The sequence below is a fragment of the Pelobates fuscus genome, chromosome 12 (genome assembly GCF_036172605.1).
Source record: "Pelobates fuscus isolate aPelFus1 chromosome 12, aPelFus1.pri, whole genome shotgun sequence".
NCBI lineage: Eukaryota > Metazoa > Chordata > Amphibia > Anura > Pelobatidae > Pelobates > Pelobates fuscus.
This window is the reverse complement of record NC_086328.1, coordinates 91,874,337-91,897,994: the sequence shown is the minus strand read 5'-3', so window position 1 is coordinate 91,897,994 and position 23,658 is coordinate 91,874,337.

Genomic DNA, 23,658 nt, shown 5'->3' with positions numbered 1-23,658 from the left:
TGTAATTTTCTGCGTGCTAGCATTGGATGTGTGTTCAAGCACTCAGTTGGCGGCCCATCAAGCCTTGTAGGTTCCTGCAGATCGTGGCCATGTCAGCCAGTATGTTATTTTGCAGGTCCGCGAGGAGCTCCTTTAGGACCATATGTGGTTACCGGAGCGGAGTCTTTGTTTGGCCGCAGAGTCGGTGGTGTAATTGCTGGAGCAGGTAGGTATATCTTGTCTGCTTCGCCGGACAGCTCATCAGAGGGACGCTATCTTGGGCCCGGGAGCGCCATTAGCCTGCTGTCACAGATCTCCGTTATTCATGCCCATTCAGGGCTTGTGTAGTTTCGGTTTCTATGTTTTACGTCCCATGGGGTCCAAGTAAGCTGGCGGGTCCTCATCCATCCAACCAATACAGGTATAGGTGGTAAAAAATTGGGCGTTTTCAAGGTTTGTGTTGCCTGGAGCTCAGAGATCTTGCGACCGTCTGCCACATGAGAGATTTTTATATGCAGGAGCTTATATACATGGTGAGATGCTCAAAAGCACACACGTTCATCCAGATGCTCACATATGTTGGGGGCTCACTGACAGACCGATACTTTGAAAATCTGCTCTCCCTTCATCTCCTTAAATAAAGGCTCACACCCTGTGATAACTTAATTTTAATTAAAGGGAAACTCCAGTGCCAGGAAAACGATCCGTTTTCCTGGCACTGGAGGGTCCCTCTCCCTCCCACCCCCCAATCCCCGGTTACTGAAGGGGTGAAAACCCCTTCAGTGACTTACCTGAGGCAGCGGCGTTGTCCCTTGTCGCTGTCTCCGCCTCCGCGACGCTCCTCCTCTTCATTGCGTCGGCCGGTGGGCGAGACTGATCTCGACCACCGGCCGAGGGGACCTAATGCGCATGCGCGGCTATGCCGCGCATGCGCATTACGTCTCCCCATAGGAAAGCATTGAAAAATCATTTCAATGCTTTCCTATGGGGTTTTGAGCGACGCTGGAGGTCCTCACTCAGCGTGAGGACGTCCAGCGACGCTCTAGCACAGGTTTCCTGTGCTACAACCCAGGAAGTGACCTCTAGTGGCTGTCTAATAGACAGCCACTAGAGGTGGAGTTAACCCTGCAATGTAATGTTTGCAGTTTATAAAAAAACTGCAATAATTACACTTGCAGGGTTAAGAGTAGTGGGAGTTGGCACCCAGACCTCTCCAATGAGCAGAAGTGGTCTGGGTGCCTAGAGTGTCCATTTAAGTAGTTATGGGGTAGGAGTAGCTAGGCGTCCTCTTACCTTCGGGGGTTAAACAGTATTCCAGCTGCTTTCATGCTGTTTTTAGGTTTTTAGAATTCCTCTAGTAATTACTATTTTTAATACATCACCATACTCAAAGGGAGAAAACTTACCTGCAAGAAGTTTGTGTTTTTGGTTTTTGTGCACAAACGACACAAAAGTTTTGTGCAGAATTGGTATTCGGCAGTCCGAAACAGAGTTCCAGGCTGCCCAATTCACATGTCCCGTGGTCGCAACTAGAAATGCTGCATACATATTCCTTCCTCCATGACCACTTCTAAAAGTAGAAATTGTCATGAACATTGGAGTAACCATTCAAAGGGAGACTCTGGGCACCGATATATCATTAATGCATTTGATTGGATTTCGCCTCATTATTATGCTGTATTTTTTGTATGCTCAAATCTATATAGTTTTTGCATAAAAAAGTGCATGCACTATATTGAGGACCAAAGTATGTCAAATGCATTAAAGTTGTATTGGTGCACAGTATCCCTTTAATTACCAAATATGGAGTTCCTGTGCAGAACACAGGGGTAAACTGCCTTGTACAGTAACATGGCTTGCCTAATGTAAGGCGCTGGATGTGTGAATGTGCAGAGCCAGTGAAAGGAGCTGTACCTGTCACTGCAGAACGTTATTCTGTTACTAGCTCTCCACACGTAAAGTGTTATCCGTGTTATTTACCAAACTGGGAATTCAACGTGAATATAAATTTAAGGCTAGAGTAGCCAAACTAAAAGCTTTAGCTGACTTAGAGAATTTATTCAGCTATTTTGACCTTCAATTTGAAATTAACGCTGTGTGTCCATATGGAAGGCATATTTTCCAGTGAAAGAAGCTGTATCTTTCACTGCAGAACGCTGTTCTGTAAATAGCTCTGCAAAGTGACACACACAGCCTGACTAATGTAAGGCACTTTGTGTATCCATATGGAGAGGATTTTAGCCAGTGACAAGAGCTGCATCTCTAGAGGGGCGGAGCCTGACCTGCAAGACGAACGGTTGTGTGTCCGCAGGGCTCCCGCTCATCTCGGCAGATTTCCCCGACTCAAATCAAATCACACAGCTTGAACACACACCAAACTGCTCTACCTAAAACGGGGAAGAGCTGGTGTACCTCCTCATACTCGATTTGAGCGATTCCGACTTTGGGAGCCTGAGAACGGCGGAGATGGGGAGAGGCGGCCGCTCTTCTCGTCCCGACGACAGCGGCACAAACACAGCGACAGTATACCTCTCCCCCCCCCCCCCAGGGACCGGTGGGGGTTATCCCGGTCCACTCCAGGGAGGCAACTCTGCTCCACAAGCAACACGTACACGTACAGGCAACAAACGGGTGTCATCCAGCCGGAGAGAAGCCAAAAATGGCGGACGCCACGTGCTCTCACACAAGCTGGGACTTCAAAGCTAAACTGAATAACCTGTTCACAGCCTTCTGGGAAAAACTGGAATCCAGGCAACAACAGGCTCAGGCACAAGATAAGAATGAACACCTACCTTACCGGGCACCTCCGCGACCTACTGGCAGACCCAAGCTACCCAAGGTGAAGAGGGCCCGAAAATGGCGGACCACACGACCCCGCTCACGACGCTCCTACGCTGCTCATCGAAACATAACCAAGCATCCCAGCATGAAAACGGCGGTAACCGCAGCGACTAACCTGCCACAACCAGACCGGGCCGGCCCTAGAATCCTGCCTCGCAACTTACACATGTATGCGGGCCCCTACCCAGGAAGGCACCATGGTACCATAGCGGGACTCTCGGGGCAGGGATGCAGAGTACCCCAGCATGGCATCGGATGACCCCAGGACTGAGTACAGGTACCACGGTACCCCAGCAGTGCACCCTCGGTGCCCACACCTTGCGCCCAGATAGACCTAAGTTTAACCCACCGTAATACCATGTTCCCTTCCTCTATTTTCACAGCGGGACTCAAAACCTGATATACCTGGGGAGCCTCCCGGGAGAAACCTTTATAAATCACAGTGCCTACAGCTTTTATGTTTATGTTTATGCATTAGCCAACCCCTCACTAGCACTGTACTCATGAATAAGCTTACACTTTACAAAAATGTGCAGTATGTTTTTTCCATTGCTTTGCCCTAAGAAATCTCTGAGCTGCATCTCTTACTGCAGATAATTGTTCTGTATGTTTGTGAGAAGACGTAATCTAAATGTGCGTGTATGTATATACTGTGTGTGTGTGTGTGTGTGTGTGTGTGTATATATATATATATATATATATATATAATCGGTATATATGTGTGTATGTATATATGTAAAAAAGCAGATAAAATGTGTATCTTGTAATACCACACACACACATTGTGATTGGGATCATTAAAATCATGCTGATACGGTGGTAGATCTTGTTAAGATGGCTACCAAAAAAAAGTCTAAAGGACATGTTTTTCCAATGGTTTATGGATAGATGACGAGAGACAGATATCAAGGTTAACTTGTCAGAAAAAAAATGTAACCCCTGAAGGTATGATGGCATACAGGCTTGATGCCCCCACCCCCTCTCCCCCTTAAAACTTGATTGAGCTGAAGTTGTCATGGGGTGTGGAGTGTTCCATTTAGTAATGTTGTAAAGCGCTACAGAATCTGTTGGCGCTGTATAAATGGCGATAATAATAATAATAACCGCTACTGATGGAAACAATGGAGAGTGAGGCTTTGGACATTGGAGTAAGCGTCCACCACCAGATGGCAGTCTGTGTCTTTCTCCTCCGTTAATCTACAGAGAGCTTAAAAAAAAAAATGTATCTTGTTTTACCATCCATTGTTTTCTACATAAATACAGTCCAAGAGTCCTATTTACAAAGGACAAAATATATATCTGTAAGTGCTTTACAAGGATATCTGTAATTAATATTCCTGCACACAGACCTACTTCCACCCATGTTACTTATCTTGTAAGATTATCTATTCATTAAATTGGACCCGTTGTCGGCCTTGTAATTACACCATTGGCAGTTTGGCACTGTTTATCTGTTGTGACCTGTAAGTTTTGCTAACTGCCAGTAAGCTCTTGGGACCTAGGCTATATATAATGTTGGTCCACCCACACGTATGGCTTTCTGGAATACAGCACAATATCTAGAAGCTATCACACGGGATTCTAAGACCAAACAGACCAATTTGTGTACAGTTTGGATTAACTGCAAGAAAGCCTATGACACAATGCCACACACATGGATACTAGAATTATTGGCTATATAAAACGTCGGCAAGACCATAAGAGCTTTAATCAAGAACTCAATGGGCAAGTGGAAAGCCAGTCTAGAAGCCCATTCCAGGACAATAACACAAGTAAACATCAAATATGGTGTATACCAAGGTAAAGCGATATCCCAAATACTGTTCTGCATAGGCCTCATTCCCCTTGGCCAAATCATACTCTACATGGACGACATCAAGCTGTATGTCAAGATTGAGCTGGACATTGACTCAGTGATCCACCTAACACAGATATACAGCAAGGACATTAGCATGTTATTTAGACTGCTGTTTGAAATGTGGGCAGATGAGCATAAAGAGGGAAGATGATCAGGACAGAAGGATAAAGAAAAGGCACGACTGAAAGACTGCACTGAGGCATTAATCCTAGCAGCACAGGAACAGGCACCAAATCAATAGAAGTAGGAGTCTGCACAGTCTACACCGTGGGTCGTGTCTTGTGTGGAAAAGAGGCCTCTGAGACAATCCAGCACATAGTAGCCAGGTGCAAGATGTTAGCAGGCACAGCATACAATGAGAGCCACAACTAAATTGCTGGAACTGTGTACAGAAAAATCTGCACAACATATTGGCTGGACCTGCCCAAGTCCAGATTTCGAGATTCCACAAAGGGTAGTTGAGGATGACTGGGCCAAGATCCTGTTGGACTTATATTTCCAGAAAATTAAGCAAGTTGTTGCCAACCAACCTGACATAGTGGTGGTAGACAAGGAACTGCAGTGGTGGTGGATGTGGCAATATCAAGTAACCATAACTTTAGCAAGAAGGAACATGAGATGTTGGACAAATACCAAGGACTGAACAAAGATCTAGAAAGGATTTGGAAAGTAAAGGCAGTAGTAGTCCCAGTTGTGATAGGAGCACTCTGGGATGTGGCCTCAAAGTTAAAAGGGCACTATAGTCGCCAAAACAGCTTTAGCTTAATGAAGCACTTTGGGTGTATAGATAAAGCCTCTGACATCTCACTGTTTAATGTTCTACCATTTAGAAGTTAAATCACTCTTGTTTCTGTTTATGCAGCCCTAGTCGCACCTCCCCTGGCTGTGACTCACACAACCTTGATTAAAAAAAGTTTTCACTTTCATTCAGATTGAAATATCCTTTTAAAAAGTGTATCTCCTGCTATCTAAATTAAACTTTAATCACGTATAGGAGCAGGGCCAGCCCGTCCATTTGTTCTGGTGGGACTCTAAATTACCTGGTGGTCCATTGGCACAGCATGTTTGTCCTGTGAAGAGGGGGTAGGAGGTGAAGATTAGAGTTCTGGCCTATTGTCACAGGACATACATGCTGTGCCACTGGACCACCAGGTAATTTAGTGTCCCTCCTGCCTGGCCACGGGTAAGAGGCAGGAAGGGAGGGGTAAATAAGCCTAATGATACATTTAAAAAAAACAAAAAACTGCTCACAGCCCCCCAACTCCACTCTACACTACAACGACTACACAAAAACTGACACAGCATCCACTAAACGCACACAATGCATTCACTACACACACTGCATAACATAATGGATGTGCACGTGGGTTCATCCTTGAACCCAGGCAGCACAATGTCTTGGGCCGGCCCTGCACAGGAGGCTCCTGCAGGGTCAAGTAAGCTATTAACAGAGCAGGAGATAAGAAATTCTGAATTAAATTGAATTTGCAACAAAGTGTAAGCATTAGATGACTCTTTACAGGAAGTGTTAGGAAGACTGTGTAAATCACATGCATGGAGGTGTAGGCAGCATAAACATAGCGATTTAACTCCATCCCAAGTAGCAGAGAATTAGAGGGACACTCCAGGCACCCAGACCACTTCTGCCCATTGGAGTGGTCTGGGTGCCAACTCCCACTACCCTTAACCCTGCAACTATAAATATTGCAGTTTTCATAAACTGCAATATTTACCTTGCAGGGCTAACTCCTCTAGTGGCTGTCTACTAGACAGCCACTAGAGGGCACTTCCGGGTTTATAGCACAGATTTTCTGTGCTATAGCGTCGCTGGATGTCCTCACGCTATGTGAGGACCTCCAGCGTTGCTGAAATCCCCATAGGAAAGCATTTTCTATGGGGAGGTCTAATGTGCGTGCGCGGCATTAGGTCTTCCCCGACGCCGGCCGCCATGCGCAATAGGTCTCTCCCGCAGGATGACGTGGGTGGACCCTGAACCATAGCCGAGGGACATCGGCGCTGGATACAGATAAGTCACTGAAGGGGTTTTAACCCCTTCAGCAACTTAGGGTGGGAGGGAGAGGGGACCTGCAGTGCAATCTCACTGCTTAAAGGGACTATCCAGTGCCGGGAAAACAAACCATTTTCCTGGCACTGCAGAGTCCCTTTAAGCAGTGCGATTGCAGGAGCATGATCCATACACCAAAACTGCTTCATTAAGGTAAAGTTGTATTGGTGACTTTCGTGTCCCTTTAACTGAGTGGCTTCTGCACATTCCAGGGGAGACATCTGAGATCGCTGTCCAAAAGAGTGCAGTTCTAGGAACAGCTAAGATACTGTGCAAAACCCTCAGTCTCACAGGCCTCTTGAAGTGTGGACCCTGTACATGTACATATGCATGTATATTTTTTATTTTAATTTTAGTTTTCTGCTTCCCTTCCCCCCTCTATTGGTTAATTATTTTTACTTGATCTGTAAACCAAATGCACCTATGAATATACTGGAAATTTCGATTTTTGCTGTAGACTGGTCCATTTTTGCCCCTTTTGGTTTATCCAATCATTTACGCAAAAATGCTTTTTATTCCTGGCACTATAGTATCCCTTTAAAGCAGAAAATATATAGCATCCAGACCACTTCCTTGAGATGAAATGATCTGGGTGCCTATAGTGTCCTTACCCCCTCCAGCATGAAAGATCATTGAGTAGGGCCCTGAGCCCCCTCTGTTCCCGTGTGTTAAACTCATCTGGATATAAATACATGTCTATTAGTCGTCCTATTGTACAGCGCTGTGGAATTTGTTTGTGCTTTATAAATAATAATATAAAGGAAAATAAGAATTTAAAAAAGGAAACCCCACAAGAAAAAGTTGTGTAGCTTTACATACAATTATAAATGCAACTGCAAAGATGAGTAATTTTTGTATGATTCCCATGTAGTGTTTTGTTAGCTGTAAAAGTGGAAACCGTATTTTTTTTATGATTGTTTTTTTTGTCTTTCCATATCTCTACCCCCTCCCCCAGCTGGTTCTCTACTTTTGCTTATTCCACTCTCCCTCCCCCTGTCAAATGATTCTCATACTCCTCTCTCTCTCCTCTGTCTGTCCCTCCCCCACATTCTTTCTCTGCTACATAACTGGAACAACAGAATGTTGACTCATACAAAGCATGGGGGTTGGGGGACCACAGTTAATCATTCACATTAATTTACTTGACTGATAAATGCAATTGTTAGGCCAAACTAAAAGACATATATCTGTCGGGGATTGGTTTGGCTCTTTTGCTTTAACTTGTCTCCACAGGTGGTTGTTTATTGAATAATCCTAATGTGTTATATGGCTGCATTTTTATGGGCGGTGTTTAGATATAATTCTGGTGCGGATTATAAATCCTCACTCTGCAAAGTGTATGCAAAATTGCAGTAGCTTGGTTGTGCCTTGTGATTATTTGCATTTATCTATATAATTTATTCCTTCAGAATTGATATAGTATTCTGAAGGGCAGAATAGGTGTGCTAAAATACTAGGAAATACTCCTTAACCCCCTTCAAGACAGAATCATTATGTTGTAACAACCCAGTTTGTAAAGGCTTTATATCATAGTGTGACACCCCTATTATTAAATAATTGCAGGGCTGTTCAATTGAAACATTTTCACTACAGTGTGCTGTAGTGGTTATGGTGCCAGTGGTGCCCTGTTGTCTGACCCAATGTAAGTAGTCAAACTTGCTTCTTACTTGACAGAACCAGTCCCTTCCCTATGAGAGCAGGATCAGTGGCGTACCTACCATGGTCGCAGGGGCCATCACTCCAGGGGGCTCGGCCGCAGTTGCGCCCCCTGCGACTGTGGGCCAGTCGGGGGGGGGGATTCAGCCGTTTCACTTGTAAGGGGCTCAGGCCACCTGAGAGCCTGACGAACCTGAGCCCCTTACATGCAAACAAACCCGGTCAGGGAGATCCTTTGGTTTCCCTCCCGGGTCTTTGCAGAGCTGCGCAGTAGGAAGGGGCAGGAGGCTCTCTGCCTTCACCTCCGCGGCTGGCAGAGTCCCGGCTTTCAGAGCGTTGCCATGGTAACCATGGTACCGGGACTTGCGGGAACAGTTGGCCGAGTTGAATGCAAAGCACATCTGCAGCACCAGGGATTATGCTGCCCCCTCCCTGGATAATGGTAAAATATATATATAATATATATAAAATATATATTTATATATATACACACACACAATAGGGGAGCTGGGATGGGGGGGCTGGAATGGCAGGAATGACACATGGGGGGGCTGGGATGGAGGGAATGACACACGTGGGGGGGCTGGGATGGAGGGAATGACCCACGTGGAAGGGCTGGGATGGAGGGAATGACAAACGTGGGGGTGTTGGGGGATATGCAACGCTGGGAGGGGAGGGGGGAAATGGCAATTTTCGCATCAGGGCCCAGTGATTTCTAGTTACACCTCTGAGTAGGATGCTCTCTTTTCTTGGCTAAACTCGCCGGTTGTTGCTTTCAGCTATTAAGTTAGCCCTGCAAGTTTTGCAGCTTTCTGCAACATAACCTCATCTTATCCATGCTTTCTCTTTTCACAAAACATCTTCCTGATTAGAAAAATAAAGTGTTCATATAGAGCTCAGCCAATCAGTTCTCATCTGTATTGTTCCAAAGCTGTGCTAAGGAGATTATGTAGGTATGACCTATGTTTAGGTACCATTTCCTTTTTAAAAGCATGTTTCTGTTTCCTGTATCATGATGTTACTAAGATAATCATATATCCTTTGTGCCATCCAGTGACCGTTTTGCTTTAGACAACTAAAAAAAAAATTCACCCAGTGAATTGAGTGTTATGACTAATTATAGATAAATTTTGGAGGAAAAAAGTTCTGGAATTTGAATTGGACCTGTAAGGTAAAGGATTCATAAGGGCATGTAAGCCCTTGAGCAGGGCCCTCAACCCTTCTGTTCCTGTGCATCCAACTCATCTGGTTACAATTACATTTTTGTTAGTCCACCCATAGAACAGCGCTTTGGAATTTGTTGACGCTATATAAATAATAATTATAAGAAGACTGCATGCACCTCCTAGCCACAGAACTAAGATTTCCCAAAATAATTCCATTTTCTTTACAGTTTCTTGTCCATGCACCTTACACTCCACAGACATGGATCTCAGTGGCCATATTATTATATATATTCAATGGAATTGTACTGACTAAAGTGTTGTTAGAAGGAAATAACGGCATACTCTTAAACATTGGCATTCCGTAATGCAGGACAACGATGGATGGGCTAAAAGGTTGCAGGACCGAGATGCAAGGCTGCCTGCCAATCAAGCAAGCTAGCTGACCAAGGACAGACCATGCAGGAAGTGATGTCAGTGCTTTCTGCCGTGTCCTAGTACCTTGAGAATAGCGCAAGTGTGTCTATTGAAGAACTCACGCCACGCTTTTTGGGACAGTTCTCTGATGTCCCCAAAAGCAGGACAACAGGGAACAAAAGAGTGACTGTGAGACAGGTCCCTAAAAGTGATGGTTGGGAGGCCTGGAACAGTATTGGTTAAAGTATAACTCAAAATGGACCTCCTACATTTCTCCCATTCCAGATGTTTAGGGATTTGGAGGACCTCCTCAATCCATGTGAGTTCCAGAGTGTGATGTGGGATTATTTAAAAAACCTTATTGTATTTGTATTCAATTATTGCACTAACTCCATTTTAACTGTTCACTGTGACAATCCTCCATTTTGTCCTCATAACCTAACTTGTTTATTTTAAAATCACCTTACATGACAGAATTTCCCAGCACATCTAATACAATAGAACAAAGACTGTATTTTCTATAAAGATATGATTAACACAGGAATTGCTGACTTTTCCTTAGATTTGCAACAAAGTATAATTTGAAGGCCATGCGAACACAGTAGTAATGAAATGTTCTATTCATAAGAGACCTTGCACCTGGCCACGAGGCCTGAGATCACCGACCGTGTAAAATGACGCTCAAGACCCCTTGTCCCCCACCCGTGTCCAGAACAATCCCACCTCTTGGTGGGTGGACACGGGATTAACCACTTAGTCTTTTGAGCCAATTAATAATATTGATAGGTGGACACTAATCCCGACACTTGACAATTAATCCAATTAATGATGTTTATTTACTGATATTCTAATCAGCAATGATGACGTAAAATGTCTCTTAAAAGGACCTGCGTGTCCGCTTTTTAATCACTTGCCAATAAATTTTCTCGAAGTTATTTTAACCTGAACCTTGTGTGTCAGACTTAATTACTTCAGCGTATATACGCAATTTATTTTATTGATTTGGACAGGAACAGATAGACATTTAAACATTTTGGTTTACTGCAAAAAGTACCATAACAACTTGGCGCCCAACGTGGGGCATCGGGCTATGTCCGGCCGGTGAGCGTCCTAAGGAAGACAAGGGTGGACGGAGGAATCCAGGGGGAAGGAAGGGAGATTGATCACCTCCAAATACACGGTAGAGACTTCTGCAGAGCCTCCGGTATGTTCCGGCCCCTTTGATTGACCCGTCCACGTGTCTGTGACTGCTTCCCGGGAGGACATCAAAGACAGGTAATATCTTGCCCGGTGTCTCGTTACTCATTTGTTTACCTGCATTTTAGTCTATCTGTTGCCTGGGTATGTTTGAATTGTGTTTGAATTGTTTGCCTGTTTCCCCATTTTGAGATAAAGGGGGGGTGGACCTGCAGGGGATTTGCCTGGGGTTCTGTCTTGCTTGTTTTCCCCTTTTTGGGATAAAGGGGGGTGGACCTGAGGGGATTTGCCTGGGTCTTCTGTTTTGTCTGTTTATCTGTTTGTATTTTGCCCCTTTTGGGATAAAGGGGGGTGGACCCGAGGGGATTTGCCTGGGTCTTCTGTTGCCTGTTTTACTCCTTTTAGGAACCACGGTGCCGTGGTTGTAGGGAAAAAGGGGGGTTGACCTGTGGATGCGTTCCTGGGGGTCTTCTTTGCCTGTTTACCTCTTTTAGGAGCCTCGTGGCTGTGGCTGTAAGGAAAAAGGGGATTGTTGGAACTGTGGATTTTGTGTAGACTCATAATTTCCTGTGATCCTTCTCGTGACACTCTGAGAGCTTAGCTAGCCTCATTGTGCACGTGGTAACCCACAGTTTCGAGTACTGGGGCTAGTGGAATTCCAAGTTTGGTAACCACTGTCCCGGGTACTGAGGCTGGGGGGATTCCAGTTTTGGTAAAACCTCAGCTTCGGCTGGGGGGATTCCAGTTTTGGTAAACCTCAGCTTCGGCTGGGGGGATTCCAGTTTTCTCTTGGTAACCGCCGCCCTGAGCGCTGGGGGCTGGTGGAATTCCAGTTTTTCTGTTTATTTGTGGTAGTGAGACTTATAAGTGGGTTTTATAGGGGCACTACGGGGTTGAGGGAGGTGACTTTGGAGTAAGCACATGAGTAAAGGAAAGGAATTACTGTTGATTTCATTTGAACTGTGATGCATACACTGTATTTCAACTGTATTGTTGTCTTGTTTGTTTAATGAGGAGTCTCATGTACTCCTGTGTCTGTCTCTAAGGATTTTTTTTTTTTTTTTTTCCTTGCCTTTCATCTTTTCTACACTTTCTATATTATTATACTATCCACTCCCATTCCTCTTAAAAGAGAAGTGATTGGTCACACACTTCTCACCTCGCTCCAATCCGTGTCTACCACCCCGGGTAGGCGGATTCAGTGACTAGTCTACGTTTTGGGAAGACGCACCTGAGAAAGATCCACGATTCTCGGGTGGCAGTCGAGCATTGTAGACGTTCTGTTCAATTTTCCTTCTCTCTCTCTATATCTAGGACGCTGGTATAGGGGTAGAGGGACTATGGGACAGGATTTAGATAAGCCCAGCAAGGGCTGGTTAGCATGTGATTTAGTAGAGAACAGAGAGGGTGAAGAGATGGTTAAAGGTGTTGAAAAGATTGCAAAAGTATGTAAAATTGCTGTACCGACATGTGGGAGATTGCAACCAGAAAGTTGGCGCAAGTTACTAGCAGAAATGAAAGGCAAGCTTACAGATAATGGTTTATTAAAGACTGCTGAAGCATGGTACAGAGTAGCGAAGGCTATTCAGTCAGAAGGTTGGGTTGAGGAAGAAATAAATCACAAAGGTGTGAAATTGTTTGTGTATCATAAGAATTGTGTTGCTGGGGTTTATCCTCAGCCAGCGCCCCAAAATGGCGCCCAGGGGATGTCTATCCCCAAGGTTCAGTCAGCCATAGGTGATAGCCAGCTGACTATGTTCCCCACTCCCGATCCTCCCGAACCCCATCTCACCACCTCCCCTGTCTGCCCGGTCCTGAATTCTGATGGATCTTTCTTTACCCCTTCCCTTTCTCTAACGGTCCCATCATCCTCAGCCATCCCCACGCTCCCTTCCATGCCTAATCCTAACATCTCATCTGCCGCCTCCTCCCTGCAATCCCTCTCTATGGTTAATCCCCTTCCATCAGCACCCGTCCAGCTAACTACCCCTCCCTCCCATGCTACAACTCCTCTTTCTGCATCCATCCCCACTAATCCTGTCCTGTCTCCTCCGATAATCAGCTCCACCCCAGTCCAATATCCTACCTCCTTAACCGTGCCTGCACACCCTACTCTTTTGCCCTCCCCTGCCTGGCCCTACCCCTTCCCATATCCCATGGCCCTGCCCTACCCCGGTTACCCTCCCTTTCCCCAAGCCACTCCCCAGGTTCCGGTCATGCCCAGTCCGGCCCAATCTGCCCCGGAAGTGCCCATATCAAATATGGCCGCCGCTTCTTCCCTTAATCCTGAAGCAACTCCTTTCCCCACCTCCAATATGGCGGCTCCCAGTTCAGCCCTGATGCCAGTAATTCCCGGCGACTACCTGTCTCCAGGTTACGACTCGCTAGCCACCCCTGCATCTGGGGCTCATTCCCAACCACCGGTCCTTTCACCTCACGCGGGACCTGCACCGCGTAGAAGAGTCAATATCATAGAATTCGATGATGACGAGATGGACAGGGTGTCCCATGTCTCATCGGAACTTGCTGCGGGAGCCCCATCTCATCGTTCTATCGATGATCCCTTCGGCCACAAGGGTCGGGGAGAACAGGCCCCTCCTAAATATGTAGCTTTTAACCCCACTCAAGCTAGTGCTCTGATGAAATCACTCCCGGACCCAGAAAAGCAGCCTATGCCCTTCTACCGAGGGATAGTTCAAATTCAAAAGACTTATTCAGCCGCATGGCGTGATTTATTGAGCATTTGTGCTATTAAAGCAGGGGATGCATATTGGCCAAGTATGGCCCGACACCTCAGTACAGATCAGCTCAACAGTGATGTTGATTACCCCTCTGGAGTAACTTTTTGCACCCAATTAAAAGAATGGGCTAAGGACAAACTTGCAGATCAGGCTGCTGGCCTTACTGATGTTATTCAAGATAAAGGAGAATCAGTGGAAAGGTTTCATGCAAGACTGTATCAAATGTTTACAGATTTGGGGTTTGATCTTACTGACAAGATTCATTCACAAATGCTGTCAGGTGCGTTTGTCCAAGGTGTTAAGGACTCTATACGCAAGGGAATCATTGCTGCACGCCCTGAATATAAGGTTGTTCCCCTGGACACCCTACTTTTAGTTGCTAGAGGTTTGGAATCCGCTCAGACCCCAAGAAGATCCACTTCAGCGCCTCTCATGGTATCCCGCTCCACCCCAGTCCCAAAAGGTACTAGACCGGAGGAGGGGGGACATTGTTTTAATTGTGGAGCCAAGGGGCACTTTAGAAGTGACTGCCCAGAACCTAAAAGAGAGCCAAGGGAGCCCAGAAAGCCCTCCAAACCTGCCCCAGCTCCCAAAGCCACCAAACAGGTTCCGATAATTGAGGAACCAGATGATTAGGAAATTGGCAAGCCTGTGTCTGCAACCCCTGTAATGGCAGTGTCTACAGGGGATAAAGGGGGGCCACTTGCCACAGTGACTTTGCCCATTGAAGGCCACCCTACCACCTTCCTAGTTGACACAGGTGCAGCCCGTAGTGTTCTCCGTGAACAAGACCTGCCAGATCCATCCTTTCTGTCAAATATTGATGTCTCTTGTGTCGGAGTGGATGGCCAGCCAAGACATAGCCCTTTAACAACTCCACTCCGAGTTGGCTCCAGCCTGCTAGCTCGCTTTGTGGTATCCTCCACATGCCCAATTAACCTGTTAGGTGCTGATGTTCTCTCACGCCTGCAAGCATCCATTACCTTCACCCCGGATGGGCAGGTAGAAATGTCCACACCTCTATCTGAATCAGACACCTCAGCCTTGTGCTCCTTGCCTCTAATGCTGCATTTAGAAAAGCCCCGTGAGAAAGCAGCAGAATTAAGGTCCAATTTCCCAGAGGCATTAAAGACACAGGTGCCCGCCAAGTTATGGTCCTCAGGCCCAGAGGACATAGGTCACCTAAATGTTCCCCCTGTGGTGGTAAAGCTTATTCCAGGGGCTAAATTACCAAGAAAACCACAATATCCATTAAAACCAGCACAGGCTGCTGCCATTTCTACCCACATCAAGGCACTCTTGGAGAAGGGTGCCCTAGTGAAATGCAAATCTGAATGCAACACCCCATTATTTCCTGTGAAAAAGAAAACTCCAAAAGGTGAGCCAGAGAAGTACAGGATGGTTCAGGATCTCCGTGCTGTTAATGAAGCTACCATCCTGGACACCCCTCTTGTACCGAATCCCCATACTCTGCTCTCTGGAGTCCCACCATCTGCAAAATTTTTCACAGTCATTGACCTAGCAAATGCCTTTTTCAGTGTTCCACTGGACCCATCCTGCCAATACCTGTTTGCTTTCACCCATGAGATGCAACAGTATACCTGGACTGTCATGCCCCAAGGGGCACAAAATTCACCAAGTCAATTTGCAAAGGCCATGGCCACCATCCTTGACCCATGGCAAGCCGAGCACCCAGAAGTTGTTCTGCTTCAGTATGTGGATGATTTGCTGCTCTGTGGAGATGATATACCCACTACTGAAAAGTGCTCAATTAGCCTGCTTTGTTATTTGGCAGAACAAGGATGCAAGGCTTCCCTCATCAAGCTACAGTTCTGCCAACCCTCAGTAATTTTCCTTGGGCATTGCCTATCTCAAGGTACCAGACATCTTACCCGGGACCGGGTAAGAGCCGTACTGGATATTCCAACTCCAAGAACTTCAAAATCTCTCCATGCCTTCCTAGGCCTTATTTCCTACTGCAGAGCATGGATCCCAGAGGCCTCCCTGCTCATGCAACCTCTCTATGACGCACTTAAGTCTGACCCTTTCTGTTTAACTAATGAAGCAATAGACAATTTCAATGCTCTAAAACGTGCCATTGCTTCTGCTCCTGCCTTGGGCCTGCCTGATTACTCCAAACCTTTCAACTTATTTGTCTCTGAAAGACAAGGCCATGCAACAGGAGTTCTCACCCAAACTAATGACTTAAGAGGCCGCCAAAGGCCTATTGGATATTTCTCATGTCAACTGGACATTGTGGCCAGAGGGACCCCTTCCTGTCTCAGGGCTGTTTTTGCTGCAAGAGAGCTCATAGAAAGAACCTCAGACCTGGTCCTTGGCCACCCTCTGGTTGTTTTGGCCCCTCATGACATCTCTGCCATCATCAACCAAGTCCAGCTCAAGCACGTGTCTCCTGCCAGACACCTACGCCTACAGTGTCATCTTCTTCTACCTGACAACATTTCCATTCAAAGATGTCAAGTTCTTAATCCATCCACTCTTCTTCCACTCCCTGAGGGGGGTATCTATTATGGATTTGTCACAGATGAAACCTACATTTACCTGCTTTGTGGATGTATCAAGAAAGTCATGCATCCACATTTGACATTTTATGAAGATGAGAAGCCTCTCTGTGAAGGCCCAGATTACGCCTTCTGTACCATGTGGTACAAACCAAACATTACTCCCGAACCTTGCTATGAAGATGAGCTTTACCACTGGACTGATGTGAAGCTCACTGCTCAAGATTTCTATTGTGACTCTGAAGGCAATAGCATGGTCTTGGTCCAACTACCTCAACAACTTATCTACCTCTACCGCCATTGGGATACTGCTATCCCACATATTCCTGTTACCAAATTGAAGACAAGGTCATGGAATGACCTTGGGCCCATGGCAAAGCTATGGGCCACCATGGATGAAGAACAGCTACAGGAAAATGGTATTGTCAAATACCCAACAACTGACCTTCTGGAAGCATGGCCACGCCACTTCCTAGAAAAGGAATTTCAAGATCTGGTCATAGTGAATGATTATGACCCCGAAACACCTCATGACTGTTTTGAACAGATGAAAATGGAGACAGTGCACCTACCAACTGTGCATGAGAATCCATTACAAAATCCAGATTTTACCCTGTTTGTGGACGGCTCAAGATATGCTGATGAAGAAGGAAGATATCATACAGGATATGCCGTAACCACAACAGACGAAGTTATCAAATCATCATCTTTACCGCCAGCAATGTCTGCGCAAGAAGCCGAATTACAGGCTCTGACTTCAGCATGCAAAATTTCCGAAGGAAAACGTGCCAACATCTATACAGATTCAAGATATGCTCTGGGTGTGGCACATGACTTCGGCCTAATTTGGAAGACAAGAGGATTTCTTACCACCGCCGGTACACCAGTCAAACATAGTACTGCAATTAAGGAGCTAATGGATGCCCTCCTACTCCCTGAAGAAGTGGCCGTTTTGAAGGTAAAGGCCCATGGGAAATTGGATACAGATGAAGCAAAGGGCAACCATTTGGCTGATCAGGCTGCTAAGCTAGCAGCCAGGGATCTGCAGGAAGTGGATGAAGAAGTGTCCGGACAAGAAGAAGAAGAAGAAGAAGTCCCTATTTTTGCTCTGCAAACTCTTCCTACTGATTTGCGAATTTTGCGAGAACAGCAAGCTGCAGTCACTCCTGAAGAAACCAAAAAATGGAAAAATAAAGGAGCTGTCCAAAAGGACGGAGTATATTACAACAACTTCAAATTTTGCCTTCCAAAAAATTTATATCCAGCAGTTGTCCAATGGGCACATGGGCCTGCACACCTGTCAAAAGAATTGATGGCCGCCCTCATACAGAAGTATTATGAAGCACCCGGAATCACAACATTGATCAACAGCTTCTGTAAGGCCTGTTTTATTTGTGCAAAATGCAATCCAGGAAGACCAATCAAGGTGCCTGCAAAACACCTGGCAAAGCCCATGTACCCCTTCCAGCGAATCCAAATTGACCACATCCAAATGCCCAAGAGTGGGCCCCATGAATATGCACTAGTCATAGTGGACATGTTCTCAGGATGGCCAGAGGCCTACCCAGTGGCCAATATCACTGCAAAAACAACCGCAAGACGCCTACTTACAGAAATAGTATGTAGGTTTGGACTCCCAGAAGTCATTGAAAGTGATCAAGGCCCAGCCTTTACAGCAACAGTGACTAAAGAAATTTGGACTGCTCTAGGGGTGACCCTAGCCTTCCACACCCCTTACCACCCACAAAGTAGTGGTAAAGTAGAGCGCATGAATGGCACTCTAAAAGCCAGAATGTTAAAAATGTCACAAGAAACAAAGATGCCCTGGCCAGAAAGCCTGTCAATAGCTTTATTTAGTGTTAGGCACACACCTAGAGGGAAGCATTCACTGTCCCCATATGAGATTCTATTTGGGACAGCACCCAGACTAGGTTGTTATTATCCGCAGCAGTTACAGCTCCAATCAGATGTTTTAGTAGATTATGTAACTGAACTTGCAAGTGCCTTAAACAAAATACATGCCCAAGTTTTCTCTTCAATTCCAGATCCCGAATTGGATACAGGTGCCCATAACCTGCTCCCCGGAGATTGGGTTCTGGTCAAGAAGTTTGTGCGGAAAAATACCCTGGAACCAAGATTTGACGGTCCATTCCAAGTTCTCCTGATTACCGCAACCTCCGTCAAACTGGCCGGTAGGCCAAATTGGATCCACGCTTCCCACTGCAAGAAATCTCCAGCCCCTGAGGAAGCAGATACCGCACAAGCATGTACCTCTGGTACACCTTCTTCTTAATTAGCCTTATCAAGGCCCAACAAGTAGCCATCACCAAAGATATTAGTGGGTATACCTTCTGGTACAATTCATCATGCACCCATGTGGCTACTTACACCTTTGACTATTGTGATATTGTAGAATGCCCGTTCCCCACATCACAAATTCAGAGTATTTACAGAGATATCCCTCATTCAAAAGATCCATATGTTTGTGTAGTTGACAAACAATGGGGGCACAATTGTAATCACTGGGGGGCGGCGGGATGGAATGCCGGGCCTGCCTGGGGTTATAAACCGAAAAGTGCCTTATCTAAAGTAGATGAACAAGGTAGATCCCTTCTCCAGAGAATGACTTTGAGAAAGCCTGGGGGGGGTACACCAATGAAATTAATCCTTAACATTGAGCATCCAAGCCCAACGGATGCAGACCAGTATGTGATGGGAATGTATTGGAAAAAGGGTTCCTACCGTAAGTTAGGGCATTTCTTCCTAAAAGATATGTGCAACTCTTCTGAGTGGCAAGGGGCCACCCATATGGTCCCTAACCCATTAAAACCTCACATCCAGACCTTTCAAGACATGATGGCCATTGCTAACCCCACTTTTGAAGATACCATGGCCGCCGAAACAGGTTTTAATGATGTAAATTTATGGTTAGAATGGATGAAATATAATGCTAATAAGCATAATAAGACTGCATGCTATGTGTGTGGTGGTGCCCGGCCTCACCTGGGTACTGTACCTCTAATCCTGCCAGTAGATATAGAGGAATGTGTTTTAAGCCTTTTTGCCTATCACTATGATTTTAACAGGTCCATATGTATTGCATGGACAAAGGAGTATCCTCTCCTAACCAAGGATGTCAAACCCCCAGATGGTATTACCGTGTATAAAGGTAATTACACTTGTTATGCTAATTATGATGGAATTGGTAAATTCTTGGGTAACTTCTCTAAGGGGTATTGTGCTACCTACAGGAGTGTCTCTATGAACTTGTTGCAGTTTCACACCAGGTCATTAGGGGATATCTACTGGTTGTGTGGGGATTTACAGTTAAGATCCAGAATGGACAAGGAGTGGTGGGGGGAGTGTACTTTGGCTAAAGCTATTATGCCTATACATATCATCTCTGACACACACCTCAACACCCATGAGTCCAGACACACTAAGGTTAAGCGTGATGCCCCAGTAAAAGGAAGTTTTGATCCTCATGTCTATATTGATGCCATTGGGGTGCCTAGGGGGGTGCCCAATGAATTTAAAGCAAGAGATGAAGTTGCTGCAGGATTTGAATCACTTTTTGCCATAGTTACCACAAACAAGAATTTAAATTGGATAAATTACATTTATTATAATCAACAGCGTTTTGTTAATTATACCAGAGACGCCCTCCAGGGATTGGCCGAACAATTGCAGGCCACATCCCAAATGGCTTTCCAGAATAGAATGGCCCTAGATATGATCTTAGCCGAAAAAGGAGGAGTTTGTAAAATTTTGCCCGACACCTTGACATGTTGTACCTATATCCCAGAAAACACAGGCCCTAATGGTAAAGTTACATTAGCCATAGAGAAATTAAATGACCTGTCTATAGAGTTGAAAAGGAATTCTGGGATACAAGATCCCTGGGAAAGATGGTTTGGCTGGATGACGGGATGGCAAAAGGCTTTAATGCATATTGGTATGGCTATACTAATTTTTCTTTTTCTCTTTGCTCTTCTCTTTTGTTGTATTCTCCCATGTCTGAGAAAATCCCTCCTGAAGACTGTTGACCAAGCGGCACCCACTTTCGCCCATCTTGAAGTTGATGACCAAGATTTCCAAGACATCAACTCACCCTGTCTGCCGCTGCAAACAATCCCTTTTGTTGATAAAGTGCAGGAATTCTAGGAAGGGACTAGCTCAGGGACAGCATCTGTCAGTGAATGGTAAAGGCCCCATGTGGAGAAGTGGTGGGTTAGCTGCCATGGGATACCCTTGGGTGTGAAGTGTTCGAGAGCCATACTGACGGATGAGTTAGCCTATTAGGGTCAGATCTAGGGACAGCCTTGCACTTTGCATTAACACCTAGCTAGCGGCCACGGGGTTTCTGTGCCTTTGGGTTAACACGTCTTCCTGGTACTAACTTAATAAAGTTTTATCTCTTAGAATCTAACATTTCATAGGGGGGACTGATGTGGGATTATTTAAAAAACCTTATTGTATTTGTATTCAATTATTGCACTAACTCCATTTTAACTGTTCACTGTGACAATCCTCCATTTTGTCCTCATAACCTAACTTGTTTATTTTAAAATCACCTTACATGACAGAATTTCCCAGCACATCTAATACAATAGAACAAAGACTGTATTTTCTATAAAGATATGATTAACACAGGAATTGCTGACTTTTCCTTAGATTTGCAACAAAGTATAATTTGAAGGCCATGCGAACACAGTAGTAATGAAATGTTCTATTCATAAGAGACCTTGCACCTGGCCACGAGGCCTGAGATCACCGACCGTGTAAAATGACGCTCAAGACCCCTTGTCCCCCACCCGTGTCCAGAACAATCCCACCTCTTGGTGGGTGGACACGGGATTAACCACTTAGTCTTTTGAGCCAATTAATAATATTGATAGGTGGACACTAATCCCGACACTTGACAATTAATCCAATTAATGATGTTTATTTACTGATATTCTAATCAGCAATGATGACGTAAAATGTCTCTTAAAAGGACCTGCGTGTCCGCTTTTTAATCACTTGCCAATAAATTTTCTCGAAGTTATTTTAACCTGAACCTTGTGTGTCAGACTTAATTACTTCAGCGTATATACGCAATTTATTTTATTGATTTGGACAGGAACAGATAGACATTTAAACATTTTGGTTTACTGCAAAAAGTACCATAACAAGTGGAACTCATGTAAAATGGCTGACCAATGTACAAAAAAGTTAACAAAGTAAACATAAAAATAAAGGAAGTATCTAAAATTAAAACTAAAATAAATTGCAAGTATTTTACGTGAAATACATTTTTACTTTTCAAAGCTAAACAGCAACCAAAAAGCAAATTTTTTATTTATTTTTTATTTTTTTGTGCTGTTCTTAATTAGTATGACAATTTCTATATTCTTGTAACGCCTTCTCATCCTGCTTCTAACAGGATATAAACTGTAACATGATCTGCTTGTTTTTGCTGCAGTCAGAAAGGGAGGAGGCTAAGTTAGGAACACAGCCAAGGTGGAATTTTCCACAGCCTTTGCTTTTAACAACAACTTATGTAAGAGTAAAACTATATGTACAAGAAAAAAACTATTCAATGTACTGAATGCTTTATTGTAACAGTCTTGCCTACTTCTTATATTAGAAAATACATTTTTGACTTTTCAGATTCGTATTTAATAATTTTATCCGCCCTAGCAACAAATTAGTTACAAGTGTGATTCCCCTAAAAAGGGGGGTTATTCGCTGAACAGAGTATTGTAGGCAAGAAAATATTATGAATTTAATTTAACATTAATATTATTTATTCGGGAATGACCATATGTTTTCGGTATTTACATATATTGATCCCATCTATCAAGTTAACCCTTACTTACCTTCATGGAGTTATAAAAATGGTTCTTATGAAAACTTATTTATTTTTTATTTTTTTGTCAAAAACATCTTTTGTTGAGGTGATAGCATTTTATGTAATGTTAGCCAGTCTAAGAATTAGCAAGTGTCTGCAGTTTCAGTCCAACTGAATTGTTCAAATTTGGTTAAATAAAGTGAATTGGCAGCCTTCTGCAAATTCTAATTCTCATTCTACTTGAGCATTTAGTGCGTATTTTTCTCTTTCAGTTCTGGATTTGAGCCACTCGGTTGTATCCAGATAGGCTGAAATCCAATCTACATTCTTAGTAATTGGGAGGCTGTTTTGCTAAATCTGAACATCGTTTAATCTTGATCCGTCTGATGGTCCCCGATTTATATTTTCTAATGTGGTCAGGGGTCATTAGGAATTTAGTGAATAAGCCTGTTTAAAGAAATGCTGCACGTGTTCCACATCCGGAACGTCCACCGTTAAAGGATCACTATAGTGTCGGGAAAACAATGGCGCTGAAGGGGTTAAAACCCCTTCAGCAGCTTACCTTAATCCAGCGCCGGTCTCCCTCGGTGCTGGTGACCTCTCCTCCCCCGCCGACGTCAGCTCCCCCATCCGACGTCAGCGGAGCCGAATGCGCGGCAAGTGCCGCGCGTGCATTCAAAGTGTCCATAGGAAAGCATTTCTCAATGCTTTCCTATGGACGGTCTGCGTGATGAACGCGCCTCTCGTGGCTGTCCGGAAGACAGCCACTAGAGGCTGGCTTAACCCTGCAATGTAAACATAGCCGTTTCTATGAAACTGCTATGTTTGCATCTAAAGGGTTAAAGGGCCCTGGCACCCAGACCACTCCATTGAACTGAAGTGGTCTGGGTGACTATAGTGTCCCTTTAAAGCTGCCACTTGGTTATACTATAATCTAACAATATATTAAAAATCACCAAATGCATCATATTACAATGGTCTAGAATTATCTGCAGATCATTTTTCTGTTTGGGAAGGCACTCCCTAGAAGCTTATGTTTATTTATGTAGCCAAGCGTCTCGGCACACACCCATGAGATTGTGCTTGGTTGCTCTTGTAAGTTAACAGTGACCGTGTTGACAAAATAATTTTGAAGTGTCTGTAATGCAACAGCATGCCCTTTTAACAGGACACACTAAGCACCATAATTAATACCAGTAATGTAGTGGGTATGGTGCAATAGGGCTATGCATAACCTACAGAAATGCACATTAAGGGCTTTATCCATGAACCTCTGAGTTGTTGTGAAATTGAAAACTGAATTTAAAGATGTATGGCACATTACAGGAAGTGTTCATTTTAAGGCAAACTTTTATTTAGTTTTAGTCATAGTCTTTTGACTAAAAA